Consider the following 18,543-nt stretch of genomic DNA (forward strand, 5'->3'; position numbering starts at 1 on the left):
TGTTAACACTGATTAAGCCGTCCCTGGAACACACGAGAAATTTTCCGGCGGAGTTAAAGTGGAATATATATATGTAGAGAGAGAGAGAGAGAGAGAGAGATTCACTAATTATATAGCAAGGAAGCCATCTCGGCCGAAGATATTCCCTGAACGAACTGCACCTAGCGCAGATTAATGTACTCACCTAGGCTAATTAATTTTGTCCGCGCTTGCAACAAACTCAGTAAAAAAAATAAGATGAAACGAATGTTGCATCGTAAATCTCTGTACAAATGAGACAGCTTACTTCCTGGTGAGATGAGTTTTGCTTGAAAAGACACTGGTTTTGGCAGTCTTACAGATGAAATATTGTCCCTATTATGAGACTGCAGTTATTCATTCATGCCACCTATACCTGTGAACCGGGCATGAGTACCTGTCTTAAGTATATTGACGAGAACACCTGAGTGGGTCGTTGTTATACACCGAAAATATGTGATAAATGGATTGACTCTATAACCAGAGAACTGAAGCCAGCCAAAACATCACAGGAGTAGAAAGTATAGTATTTGAGGAATGCTTAGGATAAGTAGCTCTAGAAGGTGTTTGAGGTAAGAAAATAGAATAATCGAACCTTGAAGCATTGGGATAGACGTTAGCATGAAAAGGGGAGAAATTAGAAAGTTTGAGGAAGACCGAGTTAGAAAGCCGAGAGTGAGAGGGACCGTGGTTACGTTGTTTACAGCTGACGGGAAGTGACGTCATCATTGTTTACCCCTGCGGCCGTAACAGATCAACAGGCGAGGTGTGGAAGGAGGGCATACCGGGTAATGGTAGGGTTAATGGTAGCACGGGCAGTAATGGTAGGAGATGGGATGGTAGTGATGATGAAATGTGTGGTTGTACTTGGGGAATGGTGATGGAGGGCGTACTGGCTAATGGTCATGTTAATGGTAGGAGCGTCAATAATGGTAGTGATGGGAGATATAGATAAAATGGTAATGGTGATGAAGTGTGGGGTAGTACGTAGGAATTGTAATGAAGGACATACTGGGTAGTGCAGCTGTTGATGTTGGGGAGTTTAGTAATATTATTGATGGTCAGTTGGATAAAGGGTGGTGGTGGTGGTGGTGGTGAAGTATTTTAGTTGTGTGGAATGGATTAACAAGAGGGAATACTGGCTAATAATGGTGTTGGTGTTAGGGAACGGTTGTGATGGATGCGAGGATGGGGTTTAGTGCTAATAGAAAGTGTTTATTCTGACGTGATCATGGGTATGGTATGGAGATGGTGGTGGGATTAATGGTAGTAAATCTGTAATGGTAGCCTGCAGGGGTGTTGATCTGTCAGTGGCATAGCTAGTCTTCTGACCATGGGCGTGGGTGGGGAGGCAGTGTGTGTGTGTGTGTGTGTGTGTGTGTGTGTGTGTGTGTGTGTGTGTGTGTGTGTGTGTGTGTGTGTGTGTTAATGTACTAAAGAAAATATCACTTGTACATGTTGTTGCTCACTGAGAATGATCATTATGTAACGTATTAAATGTCCAAATTCTGCAAAATTCATCGAGACTGTAAAATTGCATAAGTTCAACATAGCTTGTACTGAAGAGAGAATACGTCACAGCAATATTGAAGTGTTAGTTACAGTCTACATTTTACAGAAAATTGAGTAGATTTATTTAATTTTGTCTTAGATTGGCTTAAGTCTTCTGTTATTGTGACAAAACTTGGCAAACTCATCCACGGTGATATTTTCAATTCTTGCTTATTCAGTTCCCAGTACGGAGATCACTTTATGGGCTGAGTGGGGGACGTAAACGATCTGGGGAGAGCGTACGCCTCCACCCCCTCACCCCTCGTAGCTACACTGCTGTAATCTGTTGTTACACTGCTGTAATCTGTTGTTACTGTTGGTACTACTCAGAAGAGAAGATAGAGATGGTACTGTTAGCCTAGTGAAGTTAGAATAAAAAGAGTATAGTGATCCAGAGTGTTTGGCGATACTCTGAAGTGGCGCTGATTATGGTGATGGAGATGGTGATTCAGGTGGTGGGGTTTACACTTGTGCTACTGGGGACGCACTTGGTCATTGATATTCAGGTGAAACTCAGACCATTTTATTCATTTGAGGGAATATCCAGCTGTGCAAAGGTTAGTAGAGACAGTTTCAGTCCTCTCACCTCGACAATTTCTCAGCTGAACAAAATCGTCGTGTGGTAGCCTAAATATATGGGTCCATAGAAGGCGAAAGGGTTAACTTTTTGATAACGAATACCACCTGCAAGTCTGTGTAAAATCGTGTGGCGGTAGCATTATTATTATTATTATTATTTGCTGGTCACTCACATCTTAAATGTCAGGACCAGCTTGCCTAGCCCCGGGCTCCTACGCTCCGCAAAAGGCAACACAGGATTGGATGATGGATGGATGGATTATTATTATTTATTATCACAGTATTATTATTAAGCACGATAGTCAAGCGCCCACTCCTGGACGAAATAAAATCGTATCGCGATAGCAGGAGTGAAATAATTCAGATATCCCACAGGCAGAAAGAGGTTGTTAGTGCCGCTGGCTGTAAACGGTGATAAAGGTGGTGGTGATAAGAGATACTGAAAAACGGTGACAGGTTGATAATTTGAAGGAAATATAAGTAGATAAGAGATAGTATCGGTAATGACAGCGGTAGCTCTAGAAGCAGTTGATGTATAATAATGGTTAATGCCTTCAGTACAATGATGTTCTTTGTATTATTATTATTATTATTTTTATTTTTATTAACCCCAACAGAGATTTTACTCAGTCCGTTGCAGTGAAGGAGTTAGTTGATAATTATCAGGTCATCCGTTCAGTAGAGTGACGTCTTTCTTTACCCCAACACAACGAGAGGGCAGTCCTAAGCTGAATCAAATCGCCTGACGCGCGAAAGAGTGAGTTAATTTAAATTCATCGTAATCCAGAGGTTAGTGAAGATTTTAAGCCAAAGATGAGGCGGACCCTAAGCTGGACTGAATCGTCTGGCGGTAACGTGATTTTTTTTGTCTACAGAGAATTAATATACTCTTGCTGCCGTAGACAATTTTCTTAAGTTTGAAAGGACCTTCGCACTGAAGGGTAGGCGATAGTTTTTTGTGGATATGATGATGATGATGGTAATGATGATTGCTTCTGTGGTGGTAGTGGTGGTGGTGGTGTGATGGAGACGGTGGTGATGGTGGCGGGTGCAGTGCAAATGGTGTACCTTCCACCCTTTCATGCACGGACTCCAACCGAGTCATTAAATACCATCCTGTACAACGCACCATGATGCACATCGTGTCAGGCTAAGGAGGACACAAGTTTCCCGCCGATGTGTGTGATATTTTGGTATGTTTTTTTACCCGATTCGTGTCATGGTGCGCGTTACAGGTTGTTAAACTATCTAACGACTCAAACCACCTGCGCCTGAGAGGGTTAGAATGCCAGGATTTCATGTAACCTTATCCAAAAGTTCCAGGAATTAACGTGACATTATCCAAAAGTTCTTGATTTAATGTGACATCCATCAGAAATGGACTCCCATGGGGGATGTTGTATGCTGATGATGCTGATTGCTGAGAATGAAAGGGAGGCGGGGAAAAGATTTAGGAAATGGAGACGGAATGGGACGCAAGGGTTTGAGAGTAAATGTGTATAAAACAATAGTGATGATATGTAGGACTTGTGGGGGTACTGTCAAAGTAGAGGAAGTGTGGCCATGTGCGGTTTGCCACAAGGGTGTGGGAAGTAACTCCATTCTGTTCATTGTGTGTGATAAGTGGGTTCATGAGAGATGTAGTGGTATTAGAGGTAGACTGTAAGATAATGTGTCGGGGAGAGCATAAGAGTGTCGGGCGTGAAAAGATTGATCATGCTAGTGAGTCTCATGAGTGTGTAGAGGAGTTTTGTTATTTAGGGAACATGTTATGTATTGGAGGTGAGGTTGGAGCTAGCTTTGTTGCTAGGGCAAGGAGTGGTTGGAGGAGGTTCAAGGAGCTGTTGGTTGCGAGAGGCAGACTGAAAAAGACGTGGGACGAGGTCATAGAGTATGACCTCGAGGATAATGGACTGAATAGGGGGACTGCCAGAGATCAAGCAACGTGAAGAGCTGCTATTAGGTAACCAAGGCCGATCTATGCAAGCCTGTTGGAGCCTTTGTAAACGAGACAGTACAATTATCCAGAAGTTTCAGTATTAAAACATAACCTTATCGGAGAACGTGCTGACGTCAGTGCAGAACCTAATCTTGAAGTGGATAAAATGTGTTAAGATGGTGATTGTCTTGATGATGATGAGTTCAAGTGTTTTGGTCGTAATTGTGGTGGTTGCGCTGGCGATTGTCGTGTTTGTGGTGGTAATGTTCAGAATAGCGAAGGAGAACAGTGATTATGTTTAGTCTTAGTGCCGGGTTGGGTTATGATTGCGGTGGTGGTGGTTACAGTTGTTAGTTGTTGTAGTGATGGTGGTGGTTGTGACAGTAGTTGGTGTGGGTGGGAGTGATGAAAGTATTGTGATGGTGGTGGTTGTTATTGTAGTTGTTTGTGGTGGTGAATGTTATGATAGTAGTTATAGTGGTGGTGAGACGCATAATGGTTACTGTTGGTGATGGCTTTTGGTGGTGGTTTTAGTGGTAGAGGTGATGGTGGGGGAATGGTGATGGTTATAGTAGTGATGGTGGTGGTAGTTGTTATGATGGTTACGGTGATGGTAGTCGTGGTCATAGTAATTATAGTAGTGATGATAGTTATGGCAGAGGTAATTTTCGTGGTTGTAGTTTGGGTGGTAGTTCTTGTGATGGTGGTAGTAACGAGGGTGGTAGTTCTGGGGATATTGGTAGTTTTAGTGGTATTGGTAGTTAGGGTAGTAGTTTTGGTAGTGGTAATAATTTGGGTGATAGTTGTGATGGTGGTGATAGTAGTAATAGTAGTGGTGGTGGTAGTAGTTAGATGGTGGTGGTAGTTAGGGTGGTTGTTTGGTGGTAGTAGTAGTTAAGGTGGTAGTTCTTATGGTGATGGTGGTAGATAAGGTGATAGTTTGTGGTAGTTTTAGTGGTAGTTATGGTGGTAGTTTTAGTGGCAGTGCTAGTTAAGGTGGTAGTTAAGGTGTTAGTTATAGTGGCAATGGTAGTTAAGGTGTTAGTTATAGTGGCAATGGTAGTTAAGGTGACAGTTATAATGGCAGTGGTAGTTAAGGTGGTAGTTTTAATGGCAGTGGTAGTTAAGATTTTAGGTTGATGGTAGTGGTAGTTTGGGTGGAGATAGAGGTAGTGCTGGCAATGTTAATAGCACTAGCACAGGTGTGAGGGACAGCTGTAACACACACTTGCGCTTCACCCTCCGCCCGCCTTTTCACCCCAACACTTGTGACCAGCTCACGTGTCATCTGCGCAAGAGAAAAGATAAGATAAAGCGTGGAAGAAACTGATGAAAGATTACAAAAGCAAGAGAGGAATGAGCGAGGTCGGAGGTAGTGAGAAAACGGGATGGAAGATTAAGGGGAGAACGTGGAAAGGAGTAAGAGGGCAAGAGGGGGAAGTAGACGAGATAGAAGATTGAGGAAAGATAGAGTACGATGACAAGAGGAAAACACTACATGGAGGATTGAAAGGTGATAAGAGCAAAGTTGATGGGATAAAGGATCATAAAGTAACATTAGGATGGTCCATCCATCATCCAATCCTATGTCACCCCATGAAGAGCATAGGAGTCTGGGGCTAGGCAAGTTGGTCCTGGCATTGAAAATGAGAGTGACCGGCCTCACTCATCCCTGAGTGGAATTATGTAAGCAGTAAACCCCAACCACCCCTTGGATATATACCTACACAGGCTCAATCCGATTGGAGCACCTTAATTACCTACTAATCCACCAGGCGTCATAATTTGTTTATATGGTTACCACCCAGCGTAGTAAATGGTTTCCTGATATACTGGAAGCCATTCGGCTTTTCACTCAGTGCAGAGTTACCCATAGGCAGAAGGAAGAGGAAAGTGATGGAATGAAAGACAGAAGAGGGAGTGTAAAGGCACCCGTTGGCAGAAGAAAGAGGAAAGAGTGAAGGAAAGAAAGACAGAAGAGGAAGGATAGAAGAGAGGATGGTACCGTACATGAAGGAATATGTGGGATAAAAGGTGAATACGAGGGGAGAGATAGGCAGGATAGAAGGCAGAGAGGGTGATAAATGTTACAAAAGAAATATAAGGGATATACAGGATAGAAGATTACTTAGTAACAAAGATTAGAAAAGCCAGAGGAGAAATATAAATGATACCATATAAGATTAAAATACTAGTAAAGAACGTGTAGGCAAGGGGAGGAAGGGCTGGAATAGATTAGGATGGCATAATGAGTAGGTGGGCAGAAGTAATAATAATAATAATAGTTGTAATATCAATAACAATAATAATTTAAATTTTACTACCTTTTCCGTAGATTTACACATTCTTCTGACAGTCCACTTAATTGACTTTTTTTTTTTTTTTTTTTTTTTTTTTTTTTTTTTTTTTAAGTCGCATTATGTTCATATCACATTGACCTTCCATGAGTCTCCGATGCTGACTGGCACGGCTCTGTGGGGAACTTGATTGGCGCGAAGGAAGGGGCGGGGGAGGGAGAGAGAGAATTTGTTGTGAAACGTATCGCGTGATTCATCCCTGTAACACTTGTGAACTGACCGTCAAGGGAAAGCCAATATATGTTTCTGTAAAGCTCAGGGTGGGTAAATTATATGAGGGCATTTCTGGTGTTAGATATTTATGTTATTATGCTTTTTCTTTACTTGTTGATCTTATTACGTTCCCTGATCCCTTTGATAAACCTATTTTTTTCCTTTTATTTCTGGATCCTCCCTCATGGTATATTTTAGGTGGGAATTAGAGTTAAGAAGGTGGGTGAATATTTCTCTGGGTATGAGATTTGTGGAATTATGTAATGTCGATAGGGTTGTAGGTTCCATTTTATCGCCATTTACATCGCCTAATCATAAAGGTGTGTGGAATGTTTTATGTCCCACGTCACCTGTAGGTTAAGTGTTGTGGAATAATTTATGGAATGCGGCATCGATAAATGTTTGATGTCGTGCCGTGTCATGAATATTTACATAGTTATGAAAAATGTCATGGATAAATTTACAATGAAGAGTGAAGTGTGATGGATCACTGGAGGAATAGTGATATCTCGTAAATAGATGCTGAAAGTTGCGAAGTGTCTTGGAGAAAATTACAAAGGTTAGAATTAATTATGAAAATTATTAAAGTAGAATTACGGTATAGCTGTGAAATGACATGGATAGATGCAGGGTAATGAAAAGGACTGTGAATAGATTTATGAAGTGTGAAGAGTTTGGTATTGAATTTGTCGTGAAAAAATGTGGATACATAAATTTTGCGTCCCACTCCAAACGCACTGGTGGAATGTATTGGGTTTAGTTGGAAGTGACTCCCTCCTTGTATACTGTATGTGATTCCCTCCTTGTATGCTGTATGTGATTCCCTCCCCTTGTAAGTGGCTCCCTCCCCTTGTAAGTGGCTCCCTCCCCTTGTAAGTGGCTCCCTCCCCTTGTAAGTGGCTCCCTCCCCTTGTAAGTGACTCCTTCCCAGTATGTGTGACTCCCTCCTTGTATATGTGACTCCCCCCCCTGTGTATGTGACTCCCTCCCTGTGTAAGTGACTCCCTTCCTGTGTAAGTGACTCCTTCCCTGTGTAAGTGACTCCTTCCCTGTGTAAGTGACTCCTTGTATATATGACACATTCCCTGTTTGTGACTCCCTTTCAGTATATGACTTCCTCCCTGTATATGTGACTCCCTCCCTGAGCGGCGGAAATTGCCACGGTTGTCGCTGCGTGTGATAGGCCCTTCTGGACGAGGCAGCAGGGACCAGCAGGCATGATTAGGGCACAGGCAGCAGGAGGAGGAGGAGGAATGGTGGAGGAAGATGGAGAAGGAATGATGGAGGAGTGATGTGAAGGAAGATGGAGAAGGAATGATGGAGGAGTGATGTGAAGGGAGAGGGAGAAGGAATGATGGAGGAGTAATTTGAAGGAAGAGGGAGAAGGAATGATGGAGGAGCGATGTGAAGGGAGAGGGAGAAGGAATGATTTACGAGTGATGAGGGAGAGGGAGAAGGAATGATGAGGAGGGATGTGGAGGGAGTGGGAGAAGGAATGATGTAGGAGTTATATGGAGGGAGAGGGAGAAGGAATGATGTGGGAGTGATGTGGAGAGAGAAGGAATGACGAGGGAGAAAAGAGCGATGATGACGGAGAGGGAGAAGGATTGCAGGGAGGAATGTTATTAGTGATAAGGTTAAGGAATGATAAAGGGTGAAAGATGAACAGGAAAAAAGGAGGGAGGAAAAGGGGGAAAAGCAGAGAGAGAGAGAGAGAGAGAGAGGAATGATCAGAAAAAACTTGAAAAGGGAGGGAAGAGAAGGAATGAGGGATCGTAAGGACTGTGGGAGGGAGAGGGGGAGGGAAGTAATGATGGGAGAGGAAGGAAAGATGTGATTATTTCGAAGGAGAGGGGAGGGAGGAGAAAGGATGATTAGGGAGAGGGGGGGAGGAGGAATGATGAGTGAAAAGGAGAGATGATGATGATGATTGTGGTGGTGGTGGTGATGGAAGAAGGAATAGGGATGGAGGAAGAAGGGGATAAAAGATAGGATTGATGAAGGAAGCGTAAGTGGACTGAGAAGGGAAGGACGGAAGGGGATGGTGAGAAAAGGAGAAAGCTTGGGAAGGAAAGAGAGCTGAGAGAGGAAGAAGATGGAGGAATAATAGGGAAAAGGAATAGGAGAGAGATGAAAGACTGAGAAGGGAGGGAGAGAAAGAAATATGACAGAGGGGGAGGGAGATGATGATGATGGTTATGATGATGGTGATGTAGTATTAGGAAAAACGAGGGAAAACTGTAAGAAGAAGGGTGAGAGAGAGAGAGAGAGAGGTTGGAGGGCGAGATTGGAGGAAATGAGCTGGAAGGAGAGAAGGAAAAAGAGGTAGAAAAGAAACTAGATTGTGGGAGGATTGGCGATGGGGAGAAGAGAGGAGGAGTGGTGGTGAGAGAGAGAATTGGCGGGACGTGGATGACAGTGGCTGGCAGATTTAGATTGGCATAAAATAGAGAGAGAGAGAGAGAGAGAGGGAGGGAGGGAGGGAGGGAGAGAGAGAGAGAGAGAGAGAGGGAGGGAGGGAGGGAGAGAGAGAGAGAGAGTGTGGGGGCGGGGGGTCTGTATAGGAGGAAAAAGGAGAAAGTGATGAAATTTGTCAGAGGATGAGGGGAAAGTATGGAAGAACGTTACGAAGAGGAGGAGGAGGAAGAAATATGTAGGAGAATTAGAGCAGTATAAAGAAAGTGGAATGATAGAGCTTCAGAGTAGGAGGTGGGGAAGGAGATAGAATGATATTGTTATGAAGGAAGGAGGAGGAGAACATAAGAACATAAGAAGAGAGGATAACTGCAGTAGGCCGGTTGGCCCATGCTAGGCAGCTCCTAGAAGAGTAACTGAACTACTAGAATGAGATAAGGATAGCAAAGAAGAAGGCTCTCCCCCGCCCTCCAAACCCTCCAGCCGAAGCCGGCAGGAAAAAGTCAGAAAGAACACCACGCCGTATAGAAAAACTGGCGTGGACATTTTACAGGAAAGTGTGAAAGGAGAATAGAGACTATCATAGTGTAACCTGAAAAGAAAATTTTTTTGAATTAGTATTGGTTATAAGATTTTCTTTATTCTATATCCACCCCTTATTTGTCATATGCTTATCTAGCCTATGCTTGAAACTCTCAATGGAAGAGGCAGCAACTACTTTACTAGGTAGCTTATTCCATTCGTCTACTACTCTATTACCAAACCAATTTCTACCGATTTCCTTACTGAAACGGAATTTTTCTAGTTTGAAACCATTATTTCTAGTTCTATCCTGTATGCTCACTTTAAGTACCTTGCTAATATCTCCCTTATTTATACCATTCATCCACTTAAACACCTCAATTAAGTCTCCCCTTACTCTACGCCTCTCTAGCGAATGCAGACTTAGTCTTTTCAGTCTGTCTTCATATGACAGGTTCCGGACGTCATGTATCATTTTAGTCATTCTTCTCTGTACATTTTCTAACGAATTAATATCCATTCTATAGTAAGGACACCAGAATTGTACTGCGTAGTCTAAATGTGGCCTTACTAATGCTAGATAAAGTTTTAGTATTACTTTAGACGATCTATTGCTCACGCTTCTCGAAATAAATCCTAGGACCCTATTTGCTTTATTTCTCGCATTAATACACTGTTGCCTAGGTTTAAGGTCGTTACTAATCATAACTCCTAGATCTCTCTCGCATTCCGATTTGCTAATTTCTTTGTTATCTAAGCTGTATTTAGTATCTCCAATGGTCTTGCCTACGTTAAGTACTTTACATTTTTCAACGTTAAATTCCATTTGCCAAGTTTTAGACCATTTGGACAATGTATCGAGGTCTTTCTGTAAGTTATGGCAATCGTCGGTCGAGTTAATGATACGCCCTATTTTTGTATCGTCGGCAAATTTGCTGATGCTGCTATTGACTCCTAAGTCTAGATCATTTATATATATGATAAATAATAAGGGACCGAGTACTGAACCCTGTGGTACACCGCTAGTTACTAATCCCCAGTCCGACTTAGTTCCATTTATTAATACTCTCTGCTTTCGTCCTTTCAGCCAGGATTCTATCCATTTTAAGATATCGCCGTCTATACCGTGTGCTCGAACCTTTCTAACTAACCTTTCGTGTGGGACCCTATCAAAAGCTTTACTAAAGTCCAGATAAATAACATCGTAAGCTTTATCGCTATCTACTGCCTCATAGACCTCCGAGTAGAATGACAACAAATTTGTGAGGCAGGATCGTCCTTGCCTGAATCCGTGCTGACTTTCGTTTATAAGATTAAATCTTTCTAAGTGTTCTCTAATCTTATTTGCCAAAATTGACTCTAACATTTTTCCTACTATTGACGTTAGACTTATCGGACGATAATTCGACGCAGCTGTTTTATCACCCTTTTTAAAGATGGGCACTACGTTTGCGGTTTTCCACGCCTCTGGAACTTCTCCTGAACTTAAAGAGTCATTAAATAACGTTAAAAGTGGCTGACATAATTCTTCTTTGGTTTCTTTTATAATTTTTGCATATATATCGTCCGGACCTGGCGATTTTTGAGGTTTTAACTTATTAATTTCTTTCAATACGTCCTCCTTACTAATGGTTATTTTACTAAGAATATTTTCCGTATTCTCATGGTAAATATTTGCTGCTTGAGGGACCAGGCTTAGATTTTCCTTGGTGAATACTGATATGAAATAATTATTTAAGATGGAGCACATTTCTTTATCTTCACTGGTAATGTCACCTGATTCTGTTCTGAGTGGTCCTGTCCTGTCTTTATTTTTCGTTCGGTACATTTGATAAAAACCCTTGGGGTTTTCTTTTGATTCACTGGCAACCTTAATTTCATAACTTCTCTTTGCTTTTCTTATCTCCCTCTTTACTTCTCTATTTAAAATTGTGTACCGGTTACGTAAGTGTTCCTCTCCACGTTTTATTTTTCTATATATTCCTTTCCTTTGGCCTATGAGAGATTTTAATCTGTTGTTTAACCATCTAGGTTCCGAATTATTAGTTCTAAACGGCTTTGAAGGAATATATCTATCTTGTCCTCCGTGTATTATATTTATTAACTCGTTATACATCTCACTGGTTGAACGTCTGCTTGGTACTGTAGCTGAGTTAATTTCCGTCACCTGGACTACATTCCTATCTACCACCTCCTCCCTCACAGACACCTGACGGACATCTCCAGGTGTTGGGGTGTGGAGAGGAACCAGAAAAGATAGAGAATGAAAATGTAATGAATGAGGGAGGATGTGGAGGGAGAGAGAGAAAATGTAAGAGTAAAGAAACGAGGATGATGGTGGTAGTAGGAATATGGGAGGATGATAAGAACAAGGGAGGAAAGAAGTGCACAAGAATGTCAGGTAGGAACGGCATGGTGGGGGAGGGGGGGTGAAGATGTGGAAGTCGGGGGGAGTGGGGAATGAGGAACGGGCGTGTGACGAGAGAGGATAGGAATGGAAACATCGAGCTAATAAGAGTATGGAGGGAACATCAGAGTAAGGGAGGAAAAAAGTGCTAAGGAATATCTGAGCAGGAGCACTTGGGGATTTGTGGAAGACGAGGAGAGAGGGAGTGAGTGAAGGGAGTGTGACGAGAGGAGGCGAGTGAATTAAGCAGAGGCGGAAGAGGGGTGGCCAGAGACGGGGGGAAGGTAATGGGGTATGAATGGTAGAAGGGGTCAGGGAGGTGAGGGAGGGGGAAGGGAGATTGAGATGGTGATGAGAGACGCTGGTGAGGGAGGAGGTTGATACAGTAGCGGTGGTGGTGAGGGAGATTTTGTCATGTGGTGAGGGAGAGTTATGTCAAGGTAGAGACTGTGATGTAAGGAATGTAATGATTTGGAGGTAGATGATACGGTGAGGGAGAGATAGTGACATGGTAAAGGAGAGATGATGATTATGGTGAGGGAGAGATGTGATGATGGGTTGAGTGATAGATGTGTAATGAGGGAGAGATGATGTGATAAGGGAGGGGTGAAGGGGTGAGGAAGAGATGGATGTCGACTTTTTGAGGAGATAAGAGGATGAGTGAAAGCTACAAGTGTGTGTGTGTGTGTGTGTGTCTGTGTCTGTGTCTGTGTGTGTGTTTAAGGTACAGGTCAAAGTGAATGAATAATTTTACTTACCTGATGAAAAGAAAAAAAAAATCACATGCCATAAGACTTAATTGTTAAAAGATTGAGGCGGCATAGAGGATGTAGAATGGGGAAGTGAGTAGAGGTAATGTGGAAGGGAAAATGGCAGAAAATACCGAAAGCTGGGGTGAGGGGGAGTGAAAAGGACCGTGGTTGAAGCTATGTGGAGATGGGGAAATTATGATTGTGGGAGAAAAGAGGAGTGGGGATGAAGAGGGGAGAAGGAAGATGAGGGTCCATGGGGAAAGAGAAGAAGGATGGAAACTGAAGGTATGAAAAAACGAGAAGCAATGGAAAGGGAAGGGGGATTAGTGGGTGGGATGTGGGGAAGCGAGAGAGAAGAGGAGGGGAGATGAACGAGGTAGGGAAGTGGGAAAGTGAGGGAGGTAAGGAGGGAAGAGAAGTGAAAGAGAGATGAGGTATGTAGGGAGGGGAGAGAGATAGAGAGGGAAGAAGGGAGAGGAGTTAGGTAGGGAGGGTAGCGAGAGGAGGGAGATAGAGAGGGAGGAAGGGAGTCAGTGATGGTCGTCTAAATTTAGCCTCGCCGTCCCACTCATACAGTTTATTAGTCATCGGCACCAGCGGCGTAGGTCTTCCCTCCCTACATCGCACTATATAGCTCTCTCCCTTCTCCCTTTCCTCGCTCTCCCTTCTCCCTTTCCTCGCTCTCCCTTCTCCCTTCCTCTCTTCTCCCATGCTTCCCTCTCCTCTCCTTCCTCCCTTGCCTCGCTCACTCCTTCCTCCCTTGCCTCGCTCTCTTCCTCCTCCCTCCCTCCCTCGCCTCTCCCCTTCTTCGCTCTCTCCCTTCCCCATGCCTCACTTTCTTCCACTCCTCCCTACCCCCGTCTTGATACCTCTCCCTTGTCTCTCTTTGCTCTCCATTCTTTCTCGCTCTGCTCTTTTTTTCCTCCCTTCTCCCCCTTTTTCCTCCATCCTTTATCGCTTTCCTCTCTCTCTCTCTCTCTCTCTCTCTCTCTCACATTTAATTTTTTCTTTCTTTGCAGGTATGTAATGATGATGCGGTGTTTATTCCTGTGTTGCTGAAGAGGTAAAGTGCTAATTCTCTCTCTCTCTCTCTCTCTCTCTCTCTCTCTCTCATCTTTTACCCCTTCACTTTATTTCTCATTCACTTCCTCTCGTCTTTTACTCCTCCGCTCTCCTGTATTTCTTTTTCACTTTTCATCTTTTTCTCCTCCTGTGTCTCCATCTCTGCCACCGTTGCTCCTTCCCTAGGTCATCTTTTGCTAAACCATTTATTTCCCCCACCCTCTCTCTCTCTCTCTCTCTCTCTCTCCCCTCAGCCATGCCTTTCCTCCCCGTCCCTCACTCCCTTCTTTCATTGATCTCTTCTTCCGTTCCTTCATCCCATTAGCCCCCTTCTTCCTCCCTCTCTCCCTTTCCCCCAAGTAATCCTTCTCTCCCTTACTTGCCTTCTTTCCCATTTCTCATTCAAATTTCCCCTTTTTCTAGCCTTTTTTCTTGCTTTCCCTTTCCTCATCTCCACCTCTTTCTTCCTCTCGCTTTCCCCTCTTCTTCCTTTTTGTTCTTTTCCAGTCTTATTTTTACCAGGATAAAAATGTCTTTGCAGTAAAGATGTTAATGGAAATTCTTCAACTAAGAGACGTTGTATACATTAAAATCATTATGGTGGTAACTATTTTCATACACTGTTCATATTAAGTAGGTTTAAAATTATCATCTCTGCATTTTGAATACTGAACAGCAGCCGGAGATTAATCCAGAAATATGATATTAGTAACAAAGAGTTGATAAGGAATATGTTGAGCCGTAGTATTGTCTCTGCCACTGAGCTGTACATTGTAAGCGAAAAGGGAAAGTGTGGTGGGGGGGGGTGGATGCATATTTCCAAAGGTAGGGTGGACGAACTGAGGGGAGAAAAATGTGAACGAGGTAGGGGTGACTGCCACTTCCCTCCTCCTCCGCTTCTGGTTGCTTTTTTCCTACAGTCGCTCTGCCCTGCGTCACACCTCGGCCGTGTCTAGTGTGCACGCTCTGATTGTCTTTCTCACGACCAGCTCTTCGGACATATTATTGGCCCTTTTGCCTTAGTTTTTTATTTTATTATTATTTTTTGACAGCCTTTTATTTTTCATATTCGTTCGCTTTCTTATTAAGTGGTGCGCGTTTATTGGCTTGCTCTTATCCTTTACTGTTGCCACATAATGCTCTTATCCCTCACGCCTTACCGTGCTAGATCTCTCACCCAATTTCTGATTTATTTTCCCTTCGCTTAGCCTTTTCTTTCATAGTGTTTATTGCTTTATTAGGTGTGTGACTCCTGATTATTGACTTGCTTTCATCACCTCACATTTTATTACTTTCCCCCGTATATTGCCCAACATTTTTTTTTTCGAAAGACCTTTACACGGTTCCTTTTTTTCCTTTTGCCTTAGCGTTTTGTTTCTCGCTCTTTCTTGTAATTAGCTCTTTCTTTCATACTTTATTTTAATGTATTGTATTTTCAGCTTCATTCACAAGGTTCCTTAGTTGGTTTTATCATGCGTTAGTGTTTTCTTGCTGATTTTTTTTTTCTAATTGCTCTTCCCGCAGTTTCTTCCCTAAGTGTGTGTGTGTGTGTGTGTGTGTGTGTGTGTGTGTGTGTGTGTGTGTGTGTGCGTGCGTGTGTGTGTGTGTGTGTGCGTGTGTGTGTGTGCGTGTGCGTGCGTGTGCGCTGTGCAAGTGCCCGTTTATTTCCATATTCTCTCTAAAGCCACAAGCCCCCTTCCCCATCCAGTCAGCATAAACACCTCTGTTTCAGTTGCCTTGGTGCCGTACTTCAGTCGTACTTCCTGTTTACAGAACCCATCACATCCACGTGTATTTACAACTCTTCTAATAACCTCCCTCCCTCCCGCCCTCTCTCTCTCTCTCTCTCTCTCTCTCTCTCTCTCTCTCTCTCTCTCTCTCCACATAACTCCAATCTCAGTTCCCCCCTCGTTACGTAACTCCTTTCTTTCCCCTCTCCTACACCTTTTCTTCACCACTACCTAGAGATTCTCCTCCTCAAGCCATCCCACCCTCCTTCCCCACCTACTCTATTCCCTTCATCCCCCCTTCCCACGTAATCCCTTTCCCACACCCACCACCCTCTCCTCGGCTGTCGAGATATCCTCTTTCCTGTCTCATTCTCTGTATTTGTATTTTATAGCAAGATATGATTTTCTGGTGTTAGCAAGAATGAATGAAAGTTGACTTGTGTACGGAAGAGTTTCATGAGTCTGACCCGTACACCTCGAGAGAAAGAATAATCTAAATAATATACTTTGGACGTGTAGCAAGATTGAGTCAGAAGAGCGTTCGTCGTAAGATGGATAATGTATACACAAGACCGTTTACTATCGAGCGTAGTTGTTCTCCCTTCCTCTCTGATACTACTCATGTTTCTGCTGTCTCACTCTCCCGCTGCTATTGTTTCCTTCAGTACCACCCCTGTCTTGTGGCCAGTCCCTCCCATTGTTCCCTCAACTCTCCCCGTGACTTGTGCATCACTGTCTTTCAAAGTGTCTTCTTAACACACTGCGTGACAGATGCACCACTCATATTTTACCTTTCATAACTGCTTACCAACACCACCGTATCTTCTCCCCCACGCCTTCCTGTCGGCGTTCTTACATCCCTATATTTACTCAGACAATTTTACTCCACTCCTATCTCCGCTCTGTCCCCAGGCTCACCATCTATCACATACCAGTGTGGTTTTCTCCCGCTCTTTTCCACATGCTATCAGTCCTCTGCCACTTCATGCCAACTTTTCCCTTACGCCGACTTTTCGAACGCAGTACAGTATCTCGTCCCCCCCTCCCCTCCTCACTTCACTACCCCACCCACACGCCGCCTTTCCCGCTCTTTCTCATTTTTCCGCTACGCCACCTGCGTTATGAGCGACGTTTTTTACTTCATATTCCTGTCATATGCCTTCATCCCCATAATTTTATACCCATATTCCTCCCACTCCAGTTCTTCCTTACGCAGCTTTAAAACCACTACGCATTTCATGGAACTTTTTTCCTCAGCTTCTCCTCCACATTGTGCGCACATATTGTAATAACGCATAGCAATTTCGTGTATAATTCTCCTTGTTTCCCCCCCCTAACCTTGTGTACTTGCACTTTCATTCTCTTACTTACGTCATTGTCTATAATCACACATTCTTCCGAAGGTCTCAGGAATAATATTTAGACCTTGATTCTTTCTGTAGCTCACCCCGTTTTCTCGCACACTTCGCTCCCCCTTTCCTCCCTCCCACTTTAGGTATACACCATCTTTCTCTCACACCCACACACTCACTCGTCCGCCCTACCACCTGGCCCCATCTCTCCCATCCACCTTGACGCCATCTCGACTATTTTGATCGTAAAAGTTTGAAGTCATATGAAGCAGAGATTTGGAAGCCACATGAGGGCCACCGCGGCGGATAAGGGCTGCGGGCCGGCTTAATTGGTACGGCTTAGCTGGGCTTCGCTGGGTTTCCTCGTGCATAGATTGGCTCCTGTCTTGTGGATGGGTGAGGGTTTGTGTGAAATGTTGTTGGTATAAGATTAGAGGTATTGGGTTGTGAGGGTCAGGCAGTTTGGTGGCGATTGAGTGTGAGGGGGATAGATTGGGTGGGACCAGGTTGACTTACTGCAGAGAGAACATGGTGTGGATGGGATGGGATCAGGTTAAAGGATTTGAGTGTGAGGGTGTGGGAGAGGGAGATTCGGCTGGATTGAATACGATAGCATGAGGTTGAGTGGTTAGCTTGGTGACCGTGTGTTTATCTTGGGGTGCATGTTTGTTTGAGTTGGAACTTAATGTAGTGATAACTGGTATCCTCCACACTAAAATATTTCACACAGATCTGTGCTATGCGTCCCGGATTATATAAATATGAATTGGAGGATCATGATGAAAAAAACGTGAGGATGCAAATGTTTACCCCAGGACAAAATTATTTTTATTTTGAAGGCTTCTTACGCCATAGTACCAATACGAGTCATGCCTTCAGAAAATCAGGGGTTATGAATAGCACAGCGTGGCAGATGCGTGAGATACACAGAATGTTCTTTTTGTTGTTGTTGTGTTGACAGGTGGTTGTGTCGGTGGATGGTGTTGGTATTTGTTGTGGTGTGGGTAAATGATGGATGTAGTGTGGTAGGTAGTGGCTCTTCTGATTGGTTCGTGTTGTGGTTGATGGTTATTGTGCGTTATGCTCTTCGTTGTCGGCGGTCACGATATCAGATAATGAAGTTTAAGATTATATATATATATATATATATATATATATATATATATATATATATATATATGGTGACAGTTGGTAAGGTGTAGTAGCAACGTGTAGATCTCAGCAGAATTTGACCATGGTATATTGTAAATGATAACAGTTTTGGTGATCGGTGCTTTGATGGTGGGTAATTTCTGGGTGTTGCATAGGATTTTGTCGTTGTAGTCACCTGGAGAGGTATGAGGGAAAGTGGCGAGACTATGGTTGTAGGTGGTAGTAAGAATGAGTGGTGGTGGTGGTGGTGTGAGTCAGGTGGTGGGGTGCGATGGAGGGGGTGGCAGTGCATGGCGGCCAGAGTGTATTGGTGGTGATAGGTATGGGTGGAGGTGGTGGCGCGCCGCCAGAGTGGGGTATGGCAGGGCCAGGAAGGGGGCTAGGCGGGTACAAGAGGTGGGTGGCACTGGCTGGCGGCACAGTGCCCGACCTGCCGCCCCGCCGTTACGCCGTCGTGCCCCGCTGCTGGTGTGTGTCTTGTGTTGTGATGGTGG

At 43.8% G+C, this 18,543-nt stretch overlaps 1 protein-coding gene across 2 annotated transcripts in view; it reads left to right on the forward strand.

Moving 5' to 3' along the window:
• The window catches only part of HnRNP-K (Heterogeneous nuclear ribonucleoprotein K), a 220,422-nt gene that overhangs the window by 74,070 nt on the left and 127,809 nt on the right, over nucleotides 1-18,543 (forward strand). Inside the window, exon 1 of one of the 2 annotated variants that reach the window (XM_080281849.1) lies at nucleotides 18,499-18,517. The exons of the other annotated variant lie outside the window; for it this stretch is intronic. The gene's annotated coding sequence lies outside the window, so the exon portion shown is untranslated. Of the gene's footprint in view, nucleotides 1-18,498; nucleotides 18,518-18,543 lie in introns of those variants that run through there. 2 annotated transcript variants of the gene reach the window in all.

The sequence above is a fragment of the Coenobita brevimanus genome, chromosome 91 (genome assembly GCF_032717465.1).
Source record: "Coenobita brevimanus isolate Jiangsu-jjx chromosome 91, ASM3271746v2, whole genome shotgun sequence".
In the NCBI taxonomy this organism is placed as follows: domain Eukaryota; kingdom Metazoa; phylum Arthropoda; class Malacostraca; order Decapoda; family Coenobitidae; genus Coenobita; species Coenobita brevimanus.